The sequence below is a fragment of the Hyperolius riggenbachi genome, chromosome 1 (genome assembly GCF_040937935.1).
Source record: "Hyperolius riggenbachi isolate aHypRig1 chromosome 1, aHypRig1.pri, whole genome shotgun sequence".
In the NCBI taxonomy this organism is placed as follows: Eukaryota; Metazoa; Chordata; class Amphibia; order Anura; family Hyperoliidae; genus Hyperolius; species Hyperolius riggenbachi.
The window spans coordinates 353542852-353559902 of NC_090646.1; the positions used below are offsets into that span (position 1 = coordinate 353542852).

Below are 17051 nucleotides of genomic sequence, written 5' to 3' on the forward strand. Positions count from 1 at the left end.
GTCACTGGAGGGGAGCATGGAGATTAGGCAAGTTAGGTTCACTCAGATGCATAGCATGGGTTCACAGTACTGGAGGTGCATGATCAGTTTGGACACAAAAGGAGGACCCTGCCCAAAGGCTTACAATCTAAAGGTGAACATGATGAATTGTTACCTCATATGATGAGGCGGTCCATATAATGTTGATGCACAAAGCAAAGGGTCTCAGTGCTCAAAGTGAAAGATTTAATGCTTTCTTAGTCCCTACCTAATTAAGAAGTTAATTTGGGTGGCAGCCTCAATAGCCACGTAATGCACTCCAATATAAATTGCGGCTATGTAGTGCAGAGGCGGTGAGTTGTGCACCCAATAGCAGCCATTTGGCAATTGGTTGCCAATTAGCTACCGCCTTTCTGTGTATATTCCATCTAGCCGATAGGCTACTAGGAGCCAAACATTGGGCACTGTGGGGTTAATGTTAGATTTTAGGACCTGGTAAGTATTTGAGCATGGGATAGTGCTAGGCAAGGAGAATTAGTGTTTGGAATTAGGAAGTTACAAGTAAGAAACAGAGGACTGATCTTTTCACCATCAGCATCACATGGTACCCAACTCATCGAGTGCCTCTATGTGTATTGCAGATATATAAGACATCCCTGCACCAATGTATAGTACTCCGACGGGGGTTGCCCTTTACCAGATAGGTACATTTCTGGTTTCTTTGAGAGTTCATGCAGCTGGGGCCTCAGCGAAACACTTCTTCCTGCAAGTGTAGGCTGTCACCCTCCACAGCCCTCTCTCGTATTGTTACAGGGCCTCCTCTTCTGCCCACAGATGAGTTTTTTTGCCCTAGGTTTGCTCTATTTTTCATATAAACTTCCTGCTTACTTGACAACAAAGGCAAGTAAACGGAATAGAGGCCACTATCACGAAAAAGTGTAAAATTTAAAGTATATGGAAATACATACAAATAAGAAGTATGTTTTTTCCAGAGTAAAATAAGCCATAAATTACTTTTTTGCCATCTTGCTATCACTTACAGTAGGTGGTAAAAATCTTACATTACTGACAGGTTTTAGGCTAGTCCATCTCTCAATAGGAGATTCTCAGCACGGCCTTTATTCTTTATAAGAACACTCCTTGAAAAGGATTTATATAAAGATGTTGGCCAGCCTCCCTGCTTGCTAAGCACTTTTTTTTTACCAGTTGGACGGAACAACTACCATTCTTTTGAAACTAAAAAAAACCCTAAGAATCCCCTATGAGGAGATGGGCTAGTCCAAAACCTGTTGGTTCTGTAAGTGACAGCAACATGGGAGAAAAATAATTTATGGCTCATTTTACTTTGCAAGAAATATACTTCTTCTTTGTATGTATGTACATGTATTTTAAATTTTACAATTTTCACGATCGTGGTCCTTTAAAGAAACTGAAGCGAAATTTATTTTTTTGATATGATTTGTATGTGTAGTACAGCTAAGAAATAAAGCATTAGGAGCAGAGACATAATCTAATCTAATATTGTTTCCAGTACAGGAAGAGTTAAGAAACTCCAGCTGTTATCTATGCAAAAAAGCCATTGAGCATTGAGATAGACATGTGACTACAGTGTGACCCTCACTGATAAGAAATTCCCCTTTTTATCTCTTGCTCTCAGAAGCCATTTTCTGCTAGGAAAGTGTTTTATAGTTGGAATTTCTTATCAGTGAGGGTCACGCTGTAGTCACTTCCTGTCTGAGTCAGAACTGAGTCAGCCACTTACATACCAGATATTTAACTCTTTCAGACAGAGAAAGAAAAAAAGGAACACCGCATAGTTATTTGTGTGCTAGGTACTGTACATACACGTCTATCTCATCATGTCACATGTCTTTTCGAGTATCCTTTAAACAGTTAATGCTGTCAGATGAGCCTGATATTAATGCAAGGATTAAACAAACCTCTTTTCAGCTTGATTACTTTGTCGTCCTGTGCATATAAAACAGTCGATCCACAGTGTTTACAATAGAACTTGGGAGATAGGGGTGCATAGTTTTCTGCTGGCTGGAGGATTAATGCAAGTTTTGAAAATGGATAACAAAGGCCCCTGCTAATTATTCTAGCAGCAAGGTACAGAGTACTGTTGCCATAATTGCAAATAGAGCAATATAGGTTGCCAGTTTTGGAAATGGAAAGATCATTTTTAATACCTTTTTTAATTTGCATAACGGCTTATTTATGATACATTTATATGTATGGCAGTTTTGTGATGAACATGGAATTTCTCTTTTACTATTATCGGTCTGGTTCTGCTGGCACTATGATGAACTGTTAGGTCTTGCACAAGCACAGTACAGTACTAATTTGCTGTGCTGATTCTGCTGTGTAATCCTGACAAGCTGATCTCTGCGCAGGTTATGCATGCATCCGAGAGCTTTATGTTTGCAGCTGAATATTATCCAACATGGAGAATCCCTGAAGGTTAGGCCTTCACATCAGGGGACACTCACACTTATCTGAAATTTTTCTCCAAGGTGGTTTCAAGCAATTGTTTTGGGTGATGAAAATCTTGGGAGCCTTTTTGATATAGTTGCAATTTTTATAGGTATACCTGCATGCTGAAGGTACTCACATAGTAGGTTGTTCCATCTAGCGATGTATAGGCAGGATGACCAAGAAGACAGGTCTGATCAGAGAGAGATCTGTTGGCTGCCCATACACCTTAGGCCGATTCCCGAATTTAGCATGAATCGGAACGACACCTCTGCCACCTGGCCGATGTCCCTTTCAAATGTTAATGTGCATTAAAATCTCACCTGTTCCAGCTGCCACAACTGTCCAGTTGCTCTGGCTTCCCTATTCAATTCACCTTGTGGTTGCTGCGTGCACTTGGTGCATTGTATTACATTATGGATATAGATCAAATGTTAGCGATTTGTCAAAAATTGACATGCACACTTACTGCTGAGACATGCCAACAGAGTCTTAAGATAGGTACACACATTAGGTAAAAATTGGCAAATAACAGCTGCTTCGACCAAGGATTGTTTACCTGCCTAGTGTTCGTACAACTTACGCCCGACATTGCTCAAAGATCCAACATGTTGGATCCTGACTATCCCCAATTGCAATGTTATCACTTTCCATGCGCACTCCGTTGTGCACCAAACATTCTTCCACCACCTCCCCTCCACAGCTGCAAAATGCAATGCATCTGTACAGCATTGGACTTCGATCGTCTCCTGATCCTCGACAGGTGACAATCATCACATGTGTGTACTTGACTTTATTCATCATGCAATTCCAGCTTCATTTTGCAGCTAGAAAATTACCCCAATCACACGGACACCATTACTGATGTGTGCAGTAAATATAGTGTGTGTGTGTGTGTGTGTTGAGCATATTTATAGTGTGCTCACCACCAGGGCTGTGGAGTCAGTACAAAAATCCTCCAACTCCTCTAATTTGCATATTACAATCTTGTTGATTGAAAGTATGTAACCTGAAATGCATCTCTTAACTGCCAACGCTTAGGAATTTTAAAAGACAACTGAAGTGAGAGGGATATGGAGGCTGCCATATTTATTCCCTTTTAAACAATACCAGTTACCTAGCTATCCAGCTGATCTTCTGCCTCTAATACTTTTAGTCATATACTTAGGCTTCTTTCACATTATATGCGCTTCCGTGCCCATTTGGAAGCGCATATGACGTGGTAACATGCAAGAACTGCAGAACGGTATAGACAGCCCTTTTGCCGTTCACATCAAATGTGCTGCGCAGCAGTATGATGCGCTATGATGCGCTTGCGTACTGCTGCATGTATTCTGCCCGCAAGTGCAGAGCTGACCCATTCACGGTCAATGGATGGGATCAGCAGTGCAGTGGGTAGCAGCACAGATGGCGTGCGATCGTAGATGTTGCCTTATGATCACACGGCCATCTGCCCTGCATAGATGTGAACGAGGCCTAAAACTAGTCTTAGGTAAGAGTACTTGTAGAAGGTACAGACAGGAATAAAGAACATCTATCAGGCCCTGGGCAATGTAACTGTGGGTACATGTAAGTGATGTGCAGGTACTCTGCAGGAGAATGAGGGGATTCTTCCTCCATTACACATTCTTCATGTACAATCTAAACCAGGTTTATGGGTGATGGACAATACCTCAGTGGATTCCCAGCATCTCTGTGGGGAGTGCATATGTAGAGTATAGTACTACTGTGTAACTTAAAGAGAAACCGTAACCAAGAATTGAACTTCATCTCAATCAGTAGCTGAGAAATCTATTCCTTTTCTCAAACAGATAATCAGGGGGCTCTGTATGGCTGATTTTGTGGTGAAACCCCTCCCACAGATGTCAGTGCCTCACAGCACTGAGGTACTGACATCACACTGTGGGAGCCTTGTTGCATTGTGGGAAATAACAGCTGTTTACTACTGCCAAAAAAGCAAGCCGCATCTTTTTATAGTGGCATCACCTGCCAGCAGTAAAAATGTCATGTGATGAATGTCAGAATGTAAATCAGGGAGAGGAAAGATTTTACAATAGGCAAACACTGACTAAATCATTTCTACATAATTATTGTAAAAATGAAGCACTTCACTTTTCACTGGCGTTCCTCTTTAAAGTAAACCTGACACAGATGAAAGTTATTTTTTTTTTATTTTTTATACATGCTTGGGGCTTCCTCCAGCCCCCTTCAGGCTAATCAGTCCCTCGCTGTCCTCCTCCGCCACCTGTACTTTAGCCAGTCGGGCGTAGTGCTCATGCACACACTCCGCTGCCAGGAATGCACTACACCTGCGCAGCACTATTGCGCAGATGCAGAATGCTCCTGCCTGTGGAAGCTGCACGTGACAGGACTGCGCTGACTGGCTGAATTACCGGGACTCATAGCAGAAGATCCAGGTGGTGGAAGAAGACAGTGAAGGACTGATTAGCCTGAAGGGGGCTGGAGGAAGCCCCAGGTATGTATAAAACTTTTCTCTTCATCCGTCTCAGGTACCCTTTAATTCGCATAGATGTTATTTAGTGTATATGTTACGGCCAGAACCCGAAGTGTGGCCACTTCCCGTTCTGGCCGGCCAATGTGCGAAGTGGCCGCAGCGGAGCGGCCAATGTCAGAAATGTAATTACTACACTAAGCTACAATGTATTTTACGGCCGTCTCGCTGCGGCCAAATGTATAACAACCTGCTTAATTTCATTAAATATAGCCGGCGGCAATGTAATAGATGAAGCCGCCGGCTTTCGCACTGCCTCCTCCTCCTCTCCTCCCTCCCCCCCCCCCCCCCCCCTCTCCCTGCCTCCTATACGATACGGAGCAGCCGGCGGGGACACGCGTGTTCCCGAGAGTCGTTCGTCGCGGCAGGGGTATCCTGCCGTTCTTGCAGAGCGAGTGCTCTGCTTCCCCTGCCGCGACGAACGACTCTCGGGGAGTGTCCCCGCCGGCTGCTCCGTATCGTATAGGAGGCAGGAAGAGGCGGGGGGGGGGGGGGGAGGAGGAGGCAGTGCGAAAGCCGGCGGCTTCATCTATTACATTGCCGCCGGCTATATTTAATGAAATTAAGCAGGTGTTATACATTTGGCCGCAGCGAGACGGCCGTAAAATACATTGTAGCTTAGTGTAGTAATTACATTTCTGACATTGGCCGCTCCGCTGCGGCCACTTCGCACATTGGCCGGCCAGAACCCGAAGTGGCTGGCCAGAACGCGAAGTGGCCACACTTCGGGTTCTGGCCGTAACATATATATATAAAAGACTCCTGTGTACACATCATATATATACAGTCACAATCAGATATGTTTAGCTGACTTTAAAAATACAGGGACTGCTTTATTGAAGCAGCACAAGTAACTATTTTTGAATGGTTTATTTCATTTTGTGGATTAACCTGCCTGGCAGTCTATTAAAACCGCCAGGGGGCAGCGCAGCACTTAAATTTTTTTATCATGTAGCTAGCCTAGCCTGAGAAATCCTCCTGCGCGCATAGCCCGACCTGAGGTCGGGCTTACCGCCAGGGAGGTTAAGCACAGCTATTACTATATATGTAATTTATGATGACCATTATCTGAGAGAACATTTTATCATATTTTCTATTTTAATTACAGTTTAAATTCATTAGGAGTCAGTGCATTTTTTTCTCCGACTCTAGGTATCCAAAAAATTGCTCTGGCTCCTCGACTCCGACTCCACAGCCCTGCTCACCACACGCACACACGTGCACACGTACATGTGATCACTTGAAGCACAGTGAGGGGATAATTATTATGAGTGTTAATTTCCTCTTATCTATATGGCAGTAGAAATTGCATGCACCTTCAATTGTAAGAAAGCAAAAATTACAGTGTGTTTCCATAAGCAGGTTGCACTAACCCTGACAATTATGAGAAATAATACAACCCTACCTACTTTCAGGCAGGTGCCCATCAATCGATGCCTGCTCTGGCAACTGTTACCAGCTAAAATGGAGGGTATTTATAGAGAAGCATGGCAGCCAGAGAAGTAGTAGTAGCATCACTAGTGGCAACTTACATCTGTGTCTTGCCAGAGTTGCTCTGAACAATATTTAACTGTAGGGATGTAATACTTTTACAGCAATCTTCTGTTAGTTTGAAAGTGGTCGAAGTTCTGTTAATAGGTACAGAAGCCAAAAAAATATCTCATATTTGTCCAAAAATGTATTTGGATTTTTGAGGAGTTTCATGAAAATTAGATATTTGCCAGTATTCACATGTGGCTAACAGTCCTTTGTGCAAACTGCATAAGAAATACATTTTTAACGCTTGTATAGGGCTCTTTTCCTGCCTGATTCAAAGTGCTTGACAGCTGCAGCCATTAAAGAGGTGCTCAGTAGGCCACCTTGGAGTGTTAGGGAGTCTTGCCCAATGACTCCTTTATTGAATAGGTAATGGCTGCAGCCAGGTTTCAAACCCCCGTCTTCTATATGAAAGGCAGCTTCTTCAACACTATCCTGCCACCCATATGGTTGATCATTTCAGAAGAAGACTTAAAAATTATGAAAATACTGGACAATTCATAGCGAGGATCATATATGTCTAGACACACGATTCAAGCTAATTGGTTGGTACTCAATGTTATGCTTGTGGAAGCATCAACTGAACTGATGTAACACTTGTGTATAGAAAGCTTGTCCTTCTGTTAGTTCTATCAAAAGGTTAAAAGTTTACTTTTTGTTTGTCTTGTCACAGATTTTTCTTCTTTTTAATAATTCCTTGGCTGCTGGAAAAATCCCAGGAGTTTCTGAAAAATGATAGCTAGCATCTAACTTTTTCATTTTCTTTAAGGGCCTTTTTTTCCACTAAGAAACAAGAAGACGTTCTATTATCCCGATTCATGAATATAAGTAAATATTTACAGGCACAATGTTATTATTATTGCCTACAGGTGTGGGTGTTAGGGAAAAGTGTGAGCTATGTAGATTGCTACATATTCTTGGAATTCTGCTGTAAGAATTGTGGATGGCAAGATGGATTTGGGTTCAAAACAAGCAATGATATTGATTTGGCATTAATTGGAAAATGTATAATGTTTGTGATGATCTGCCATTGTATACATAGAATAAAGGCCTGAAACCAGTTTGGACAGTTCTAATACTTGTTTTTGTGAGCTGATGTTTTATATGTAGCTTATTGCTGAATATGTTGACACACTGCCTTTGTATATGTGGCATTGTGCCAAGAGCTTTATGGAAGGATGATGACTGGGTGTTACCTGTGTACATTGCTCTGGCACACTCTTAAATAGGATTGAAGTTACAGTTGTCTCAGCCTTGAAACGCAGGTATGTTGTCCTTTGTTCTAGTGCTTGAGGGGTTAAGCACAGAGGAATGTGGACATGAGTCACAATTTACAACATATTTCTAAGGTATACCATACTTTACCTTTTCAGTTTTTCCCACAGCTTGCCTGCCACCCAGTTATGAGGTGGGTCCTGTCAAGTGTGCTGCTAGCTGCAAACACTTTGAGTAAAGCTTCATAAAGATATGACCGTAGATCATATTTGGCTAGATTGATCAGGGGTTTCAGTCAGTAACAGTGATGTTCCTGAGGGAAAAGTGATCGGCATTAGTAAATACGTTTTGTTAGATCCCCTTTGTATTTCCCACAGGAAGTGGCCTCTTGGTTCCACCCCAATAATACAGCTATGCTGAGTATAATACAGCTGTGCAAAGTATGTGTATAGAGATCACTGGCGGGCATACATTGATCATGCTTTCAATAGCACGTGAACAAATATTATTTGAACGATCGTTTGTGATTTTGGCAAACCTCAATTTCTCCTGTGGGCTCTGCTCCATCCGCTTACATTAGTGATTGCGGTGATTCTGAAGTGCAACTAAAGGCGCTCCACTAAAGGTGAACCATGGCCCTGATGCAGTTTTGGGGCCAGTTCACATGAATGTTTTCATGACCTCTTGTTCATCAGCATCATTTTCTGGTGAATATGCAGCGCATGTACCGTTGTTTGCACGAGAGCTGCGTTCCGATCCCAATCTTTTTTTTTCTGCCATAGTTTCAGCCAACCTGGGAAGCAACCTGCTGTGTCGCTTACAGTCGCAGGGGGGGGGGGGGGGGTCAAAAGACCTTGCGTACCACACCGTAAGTGCGGTGTGTCACAACTGACAGCACTGCACAGAAGAGTGAAAGGGCCCTATGAGGTTTAAGCATTAGTACAGATTGCTCCTGTTACTGGGTTGTTTACCTATCGTAGAGGGAAAAAAAGGAAGTGCCGTACTTGGAGTATGTATGAAGGTGGGGGAGGTTGGACAGCAAGCAAAAGTTAAGAAGAAAGGCCCATGCGAATGGCAAAATAAAAAAAAGAGGATGGTTACAGATTACAATGTTATATGAAAGGGGCCAGTGTTTGGGATGGTACTCACCTATAGTTGAATAAAAGCGAACAAAGAAAATCTGAAAATTCTTCCTACAGGAAGTCAATATTTTCTTATACATTCAAGCACCAAAGGAGCTTGCTGACCTTTTAACGAAAGCAACAATTCTAAGCATGGAATGTTGCAGCTGTGATAGATTCCCCGTTTCTCCTCCCTCTGTGTCATGTGTTTTTGCAGTACTGCACCTTGATTCTCGATTCAGAAGTGGTGAATTTACTTTTTGGCCTGGAATTGGAGATTAAGGTGCCTCTGGGCACAGTGACATCAAGCAAATGATCTATACCAATGTTGCTACTTCTTAAATGTGCTAATTAAATGAATTGTCCCTGTACTTTGACTGCTGTAGTCATAGTGTCTACAACAAAACACATCATTTTACTATGACCATTATATATATATTATATATATTTGTCAAAAAATAATTATCTACGATGAAATACAGATTGAATATTATTGTATGATCAGTATCAGGCTACTAATATGATCCTCAGTGACTAGAACCATAATTCCTCTGCTACACAGAGTACCGTTATAAATGACAACAACAAAGTATTAAATTACACAATAAGAATATGTAGGGGTATATTATAAATTCACCTCAATAAAGATGAATGCAATAATATAAAAAGTATGTTGGAGTATCTAGCAGTGTAGGCAATAAACTGGGTAAAGCAAAATTTTGTGTGTAAAGTGGTTAGACACAAAAATAAATATGCATTGCATTCTGCTCTACTCATCGTGCGGGGTGATTTTTTTACACGTAATTCTGCTTAACTCAGTGTATTGCCTACACCCCCTTGTATTCTATCAAATAGACAACATATGTCCTGAGAATAGCAAATATTGTACAGGAGCATAATGCACATCACAGCGGTAAAGTTGCCATGAGCAGGGGGCCCAAGGCAATTTTACCATTACTAACGCCAGGGGTGCACCGCATATTAACCCTTTAGCGCCATGGGCATTACCCTGGTAACATGCGCATTGCTATAGTAACGCTCGTTTTGCCATGCTGTACCATAGCTATGCATGTGTTAACAGTAACGGGCTAACGTGCGGCACATTCCAGCCATTAGTAAGGCAGCGCACAGCAACTTTACCGCTGTGTTGTGCTTTAGGCCCTATGAGTGTTGGCACAAATCCTCAAAAATCACTAACTACATTTCCAAATACCAACACATAAAATAGATTAAAAATTATGGTTACATAAAAACAAAAATCCCTAAGCTGTGGGAAAGTGTAATGTGTCTGCTAAACGTGTATCGTGGAGAGATCTGCTTCAGGAGCATTGTCAAAGCTTCTTTGTTTTTCTTAACTGCTTCTGGACTGTGATTAAAATCTACGCCGTGCGTGTCTGCTTATTCCTGCCAGGGCATAGATATTAATTGCCGCGCGGACCTGCTGCTCTCGTGGCTTCTGCCGATCTATCCGTCATTGCAGGCCCCTTGCTCTGCTATCGCTATGATGGCAGAGCTCTGAGAGCCGGTCAGGAGCGGATTTCATTGGCTCCTGACCCCATGATCACAGTGAGCCAATTCCATTGGCTCACAATGATGACAGGGCCAGGAGCCAATGAAACGTGTGTTTAAAGTGTATTTGAACTCCGCACTTCCTCTCTGCTCTAAAAGAAAAGCAACAGCATAATAACCTTTACATTACAAAAACGATTTAATTGTTACAGTCCCCAGAACTCCTACAATAAATCTGCAGTGTGTACTTCATGCTTTCATGGAAGCAGACGAAGGGTTAACATCCTGTGTTTACAAATTAGCTGTGTCTGCCAAGGACTGCCAAGATTCCTGTGCAGACACAACTGCGAGATCAAATTACAATTGTGATTACTTGCAGCTGAGGTGAAGTAGACAGGCTCTTCACTCTAAACATAATCGGGGTTGATTAATCTGTGTTTTCTTTGTGTCTTGGCTGTGCATGAGTTCAGGTCCACTGAAATGAAAATAAGGAAAAAAATGGATATAAATATCACTGTTAGGAGCAGAGGATCCCTTCACATGACTGTGAATCATGTCCTGCTCACATTGGCATTATCTGCAGATACAGATACCAATGATTGCCTGCCATTGCCAAGTGAAGAATTGCACTTGTTCTCTCAGGGCATAGTAAATCCAACTTGATGATTTGTACTTTCTGTTGAAATACAACAAAGCCGTTTGAAATGATTGTTTCTAAAGTGTACCTGTTACAGTGTTAATGTAGTAGCCACTTAATCTAAGAATTGCACTGTGTGCTCTTAATCATGCATCTGTTGACTTATTTCTGCTCTCATATTCATGAAAAATGGAACTTGTCATCAAGCTAAAATATCTCTCTCTGATGGAAACTGCCAAGAGTGGTCATCTTGTGCAGACAAAGACTGCCCTTTGATAAGAAAATAAATTTTAAAGGAAACCGAAGATGAAAATAAACTGATGGAATAATTGTATCTATTCTCCTACTTTTTTAAATTATTTTTTATTTATAGATTTTTTATTTTATTTTAGAATCCTGCAGTGTTATCTTCTGTGTATTAACTAAGAATGTTTAATGTTTTATTTTCTATTATGCTGATATTGTCTTTCAGTGTCCTAGAAACTAAAATATTGTGAATTGTTGACTTTATCTATCCCCTGCTCTTAAAGGCTATTCTCAGCAAGGAAAGAGGTTTATGGCTTTAATTCCTTATCAGTAAGGGTTACCCTATAGTCCAACTAGGTCCTGACTGGAGAGAAACTGTCACTTGGCCACTTTATTGTAATACCACATTTCATATCCTCGTCACTGTAGCGCCCCTTATCAATGTCTCTCTCTCCACCCCCTCCCACCATTATAATATAATGCCACTACTTGGTACTACCCTTCCTTACAGTGCTCCAGTATTATGGTGCACCCATTTGTGCTTGCTTGCTTGTATGTTTTGTTCCCTTCCTGCACTCCACTCTGTTTCCCAGTTGCCACGTCACCTAATCTGAATAGTTACATTGGTTATATGCTGAAATCTTTAAAATTATCAATGTGAATGTGTCACGAGTTGCTCCTTTGCAGAGGATTTGTTGTCTGTCTGGAAAAACTATGAGGCAATTTACCCTTTTGTTATAAGGTAATGCATATTTATCTATTGCATAAACCTATCTGATCCCAGCTTCCATTTGTTTTTGTATTCATTGTTTTTTCACTAGCTGGGTTAAGTGTAGTCATAAAGTTCAATCAAGGAGATGTTGCAATCCCTTATTATTTAGTATTTATATAGCGCTGACATCTTCCACAGCGTTTTACAGAGTACATAGTCATGTCACTAACTGTTCCTCAGTGGAGATCACAATCTAATCCCTGCCATAGTTATATGTCCATCACATCTAGGGCCAATTTAGGGGGAAGCCAATGAACTTATCAGTATGTTTTCAGGCTGTGGGAGGAAGCCAGCGAGCCTGGAGGAAACCCACGAAGACATGGGGAAAACATTCAAAGTCCATGCAGATAGGGCCTGGACTGGGCTTTGAAGCAGGGAGTGCTAGCCACTTTGCCGCCATGCTGTGCTTTTATTTAAAAAAAAAAAAGTCTGTGTAAAAATCTGTGAATTTGTGTATGTGTGTATGTGTGTATGTATGTATGTATGTATGTATGTATGTATATATATATATATATATATATATATATATATATATATATATATATATATATATATATATATATATATATATAATATATATATATATTTTCATTCACTCACAGTTCTATGTTTTTGAGTGTGGGATCCATTTTGTAATTGACAGTAGGACACCTAATGCCTTTGGTATGCAGCATGGCTGGAATTACCGGCCTTCCCCGACACCCTGGATCAGATTACTGGAGAAAGAGGGGTTTCTCTATTTCCTTTTTTTCTTTAGTGAAGAAGCAAGACAGCTTTATGCTTTGGGGATTTTGCGTACAGGCTGTATGAGGCTACTACTACTGCTTTCTGTGTGCTGTAGGTTTTCTTGTTTTGTTTTTGCCAAACATTTGTTCATACTGTCCTGCTGTGAGAAGTGACCTTCTAGGCATCTTGTGAGAATAAAGTTTTGTTTATTGTACCGTATAAGTAGCCAAATAGTTTGGATATTTTGCACCTGGACTGACCTTTTAACAGTTTCTGGGTGACAGAAAGTTCTACAGAAAGAGCATATACCTAGTACTGTACTTCATAGTATATATTTTTTATATTTCTTTATATACCTTAAACCTCACAGAGGTACCCTGTATATCATTGATGCAGAATTACTTAACTCTGAGGAGCTGCTCCTTAGCCCTTTTTCTTGCACCATAGTCTGTAAACCCTAGAGACTGTTAGGTGTGAAAATCCCAGCAGATCAGCAGTTTCTGAAATATTTAGACCAGCCATTCTGATACAAACAACCATGCTACAGTCAGTCATTTATGTCCCCTTTCTTCTCTATTGTGATGCTTTGTTTGAACTTTGCACTCGTAGAAGCCTAAATGCATTTAGTTGCTACCATGTGATTGTCTGATTAGCTATTTGTGTTTAACAAAAAAAAAAAAAAAAAAAGCTATTGAAGTTGTAAAGGACAGTCCACATACTAGACTTTTCTCGGCCAAGGCAACTGGTTGGCGGCTGTCTTTACCAAAATTCTAGAAAAAGCCCCAAATCATTACCGAATGATCCAGATTGCTGGATCATCTCAGTCAAGCGCATTAATCTACTAACGATCCTCCTAAAAACAAGCCGCTCCATTGTGTTCCATACTGTCTTTTCTCCTCTCTCCTCCGCATCATTAGAAAGCATCACAAGGCTGTAGGCATTACAAACGCATGTTTACAGCATATAGGCGTGATCGCTTGGCCGAGGGATCAAGTCTCGATCCGTCTGGGTGACAATTGTAGTCCATGTTTTCATAACATTTCGGCCATTTAGAGCCCTGGATTTTTTACCCTTGCGGTGAGGGAAAAAATGAAAGGCACAGTCCTAGATTGGGACAGTATGTACATTTTTATGTCGACATGTCGCATTTTACTCACATTAATTGCACTTAATTGCAAAACTGCAGCCAGACATAAGTACAAGTGGGGAAGGATTTAGGGCTTTTTCCTACTATGTGCTTTTTTTTATTTATTTATTTTTTTTCACATCCCATTTTATCGTTTGAGAACCACTGCTCCATTGCATACTCTCATTCAAACTCCCAAAGACAACAGAGAACATGCAAGTTAAAACTGGCCACCCTTTGTATAGTCTGTCTGCTGCATAGTGGCAAATGATTGGTAAAGTCCTCAAATTTGCGTTAGGCCAGGAACCCATTAGCAGAGCTTTTGGAAGCCTTTTGGAAGTGCTTGTGATTTGAAAAACTCTTGCTAATGTAATTCTGTGTGTGACTTGAGGGATGTAATTTTTTTTTATTTTTTTTTAAATACCCCATAGCATTACATTAACAAGAGCTTTTACAATCACAAGCTCTTAGAAAAGCACTGCTAGTGGTTCCCAGGCCTTAGATCTGGAACCCACTAGCAGAGATTTTCTAAGCACTTGTGATTTAAAAAATGCTTGCTAATGAAATTCTACCGGATATTTTTATAAAATCGCATGCCTCAAGTGGGATCACACCCATAGCATTACATTAGCAAGAGCTTTTCAAATCGCAAGCGCTTAGGGAAGCACTTCTAGTGGGTTTCGGGCCTAGGAAGAGAGGTAGGCTGTTAGTACTGCTTATTATGGGAGAACAATTAGGTAAAACAAATCACTGACAACTTATTTTCACTAGTTCCATGAAATCAATCCAGTTTACTCATATGACTGCCAACTAATGTATATATTTAACAGTAGGCACTTAAATAAAACACAAACTGTTCCATGCAGCCTAAAAATTATAAAACACAAAAAACACATTTTCTTCTTCGTACAGCATGCTCCTTTTAGTAAAAGAAAGCCAGTCTTTCATGAATGAGCTTTCAGCAGAAATAAACATCATCCCTTTATGTTTATCAGTGTCAACAGAAGTCACATTGCCACACAAGACCCACATGACAGGAAAGCCATTGTTACAGAATTGTTTGAGGCGCACCAGCTTGACAGCACAAGCTGGACATTTTTAGACAATCAGACTGGCTTGGAAATTTTGATAGTTTTGAGGCTAGTAGCACACTAGGCAGGATCGCTAGCATTGCAGAAAACGCTAGCGTTTCTACACATAATGAAAGTCTGCATGTAAAAAGGCATATATGTGCTTTTTACTGTGTTTTTCAAAATGTACAACTTACTGCATACTTCTCAAATATGCATGTAAAACGCACATAATATATCTCAATGGAGACGCAGAGGACTGCTTTTTTACATGCATTTTGTTTTGTTTTTTATATGATAGTGGGTTTTTTCCCATTAATAAAGGGAAAATATTGAAAACACACAAACGCACCAAAAACGCATACAAAAAGCGCACCAAAAAATTAAAAACTGCAAGGTTTTCTGTACTGACTAGTGTGCTCCTAGCCTCGGCCAGGTAACAGGGATGGTCAGTAAGATGTGGAATTATGCAAATATATGCAGCTTGAAAATGGACCAATCAAATTAAATTCTGGAGAGATTCAGGCTGCATAAATTTGCATACAAAATTTGCATGACCCTGCATCAACTCAGAATTATTTGTATGTTGTTGTTCCTGTTTTTTAGCAGCTATTTTTAAGCAAAAAAATATCAGTCAAGCAATGATAGAATCCATATGAAGAGTTTATCGTCAATAAACTCTATTTTGGGGTCGATTTTATAAAGGGCGAAAAAAAAAAAACTGGTCAGGAAAATACAGCATTCCGTATTTTAGACTGTTAATGCCTCAAAAGAAATCAGTTAGATATCAATTGTTTTAATAATGAAGAGTGTGGTCAACTTAATGGTAACCATGGATATGAGAGGATGGCGATATATGGTACGGAGACAGCTGTTCTTAAGGGTACAATAGACTAGAATTGTATGTTGTGCTTCACAGCAAGGAAGTAACGTGAACAGTCCCTTGTACTCTGTATTGTACCGGGGCTGTATAAATAAAGGAAGTAAAGTTTGTACCAGTCTGCCTGAAACTTGTCCCTCCATCTTCACTCTGCTGGTAATGTCAGAGCCCATAGATAAGAATGGCCAAATCGGGCAACGGTCTTCCCATAGCTGTGAGTGCTTTTTTTTAAGGTACTTTATTTCATATAAGTGCAATTGTAAAATATGTGCATTATATATTATACTGCACTCGCCCCCCCTCACTGTATGCATCGTACGTGCGGTATGATGCACATGGTACATACAAAGTACGCTACACTGCAACTGTGTTCACGTACACATCATGTGGTAACGCACTGTATGCATCGCGGTATGCTAACGGATTCCACTGCACTGCTAACACGCCAATGTGAACATAGCAGTACACTATCATTACATTGTGTTAGCAATACGATATATATTGTCCAACACCACTCACCCACCCAACTCTGAACATTGCATAATGCTAATCAGATTGGGAAGATTAAGAACGGATACCTGACTGATGATTAATTACCTGACAGCTAATCAATCATAAATTCAGATTGTTGCTCTGAAGTCAGAATTTGGGCTCATTTTTAGCATTGACACAGTCCATGTCATGGATAGCATTGAGGCAGTCAATGTCATGGAAGTGCAAACATTTGCATACATTTAACAAAGGAAGCAGAGGAAGAAGTTGACATATTTGCTAGACACATGAATACATTTCCATTTTTTTCTGTGCAAGTTTTCACGCTCAAAATGCAAGCCTGTAGTGAAAATGGGCCTTAATAGCCTATGGATGGTAACTAGGGAGGCATGGCTACAGCACAGCACAGAGTACATTCACTCCATTCCCTCCAAGACACTGACCACATGACTTGTGAGGAGGGAGAGGTTTATTGGTAAAGTACAAAAAGATGAGGCTCCTTGCAGTTTACGAAACTGTCCCATTGACTGCTGACAGCTTGTATTATGAAATACAGGTTTCAAAATGGAATTGCTTAGTAATTGCAATTTTTCAGCAAACTTTTGTGAAAAGACCTATGGTACATATTTGCCAGAATACAGTATATCCATAAAAAGGGTAAGATAAATATAGCAAAAGCATATCCATGCGTAGGGTAAAGAAAGGAGAAACATAGATTGAGGCTCCCTGCACACTGCAAATCCGATTTGCGATTCCGA

At 40.7% G+C, this 17051-nt stretch overlaps 1 protein-coding gene across 2 annotated transcripts in view; it reads left to right on the forward strand.

Annotated features, from left to right (window-relative positions):
- INSR (insulin receptor) overlaps nt 1–17051 on the forward strand; it is a 134198-nt gene that overhangs the window by 61332 nt on the left and 55815 nt on the right. The gene's annotated exons all lie outside the window — the stretch shown is intronic.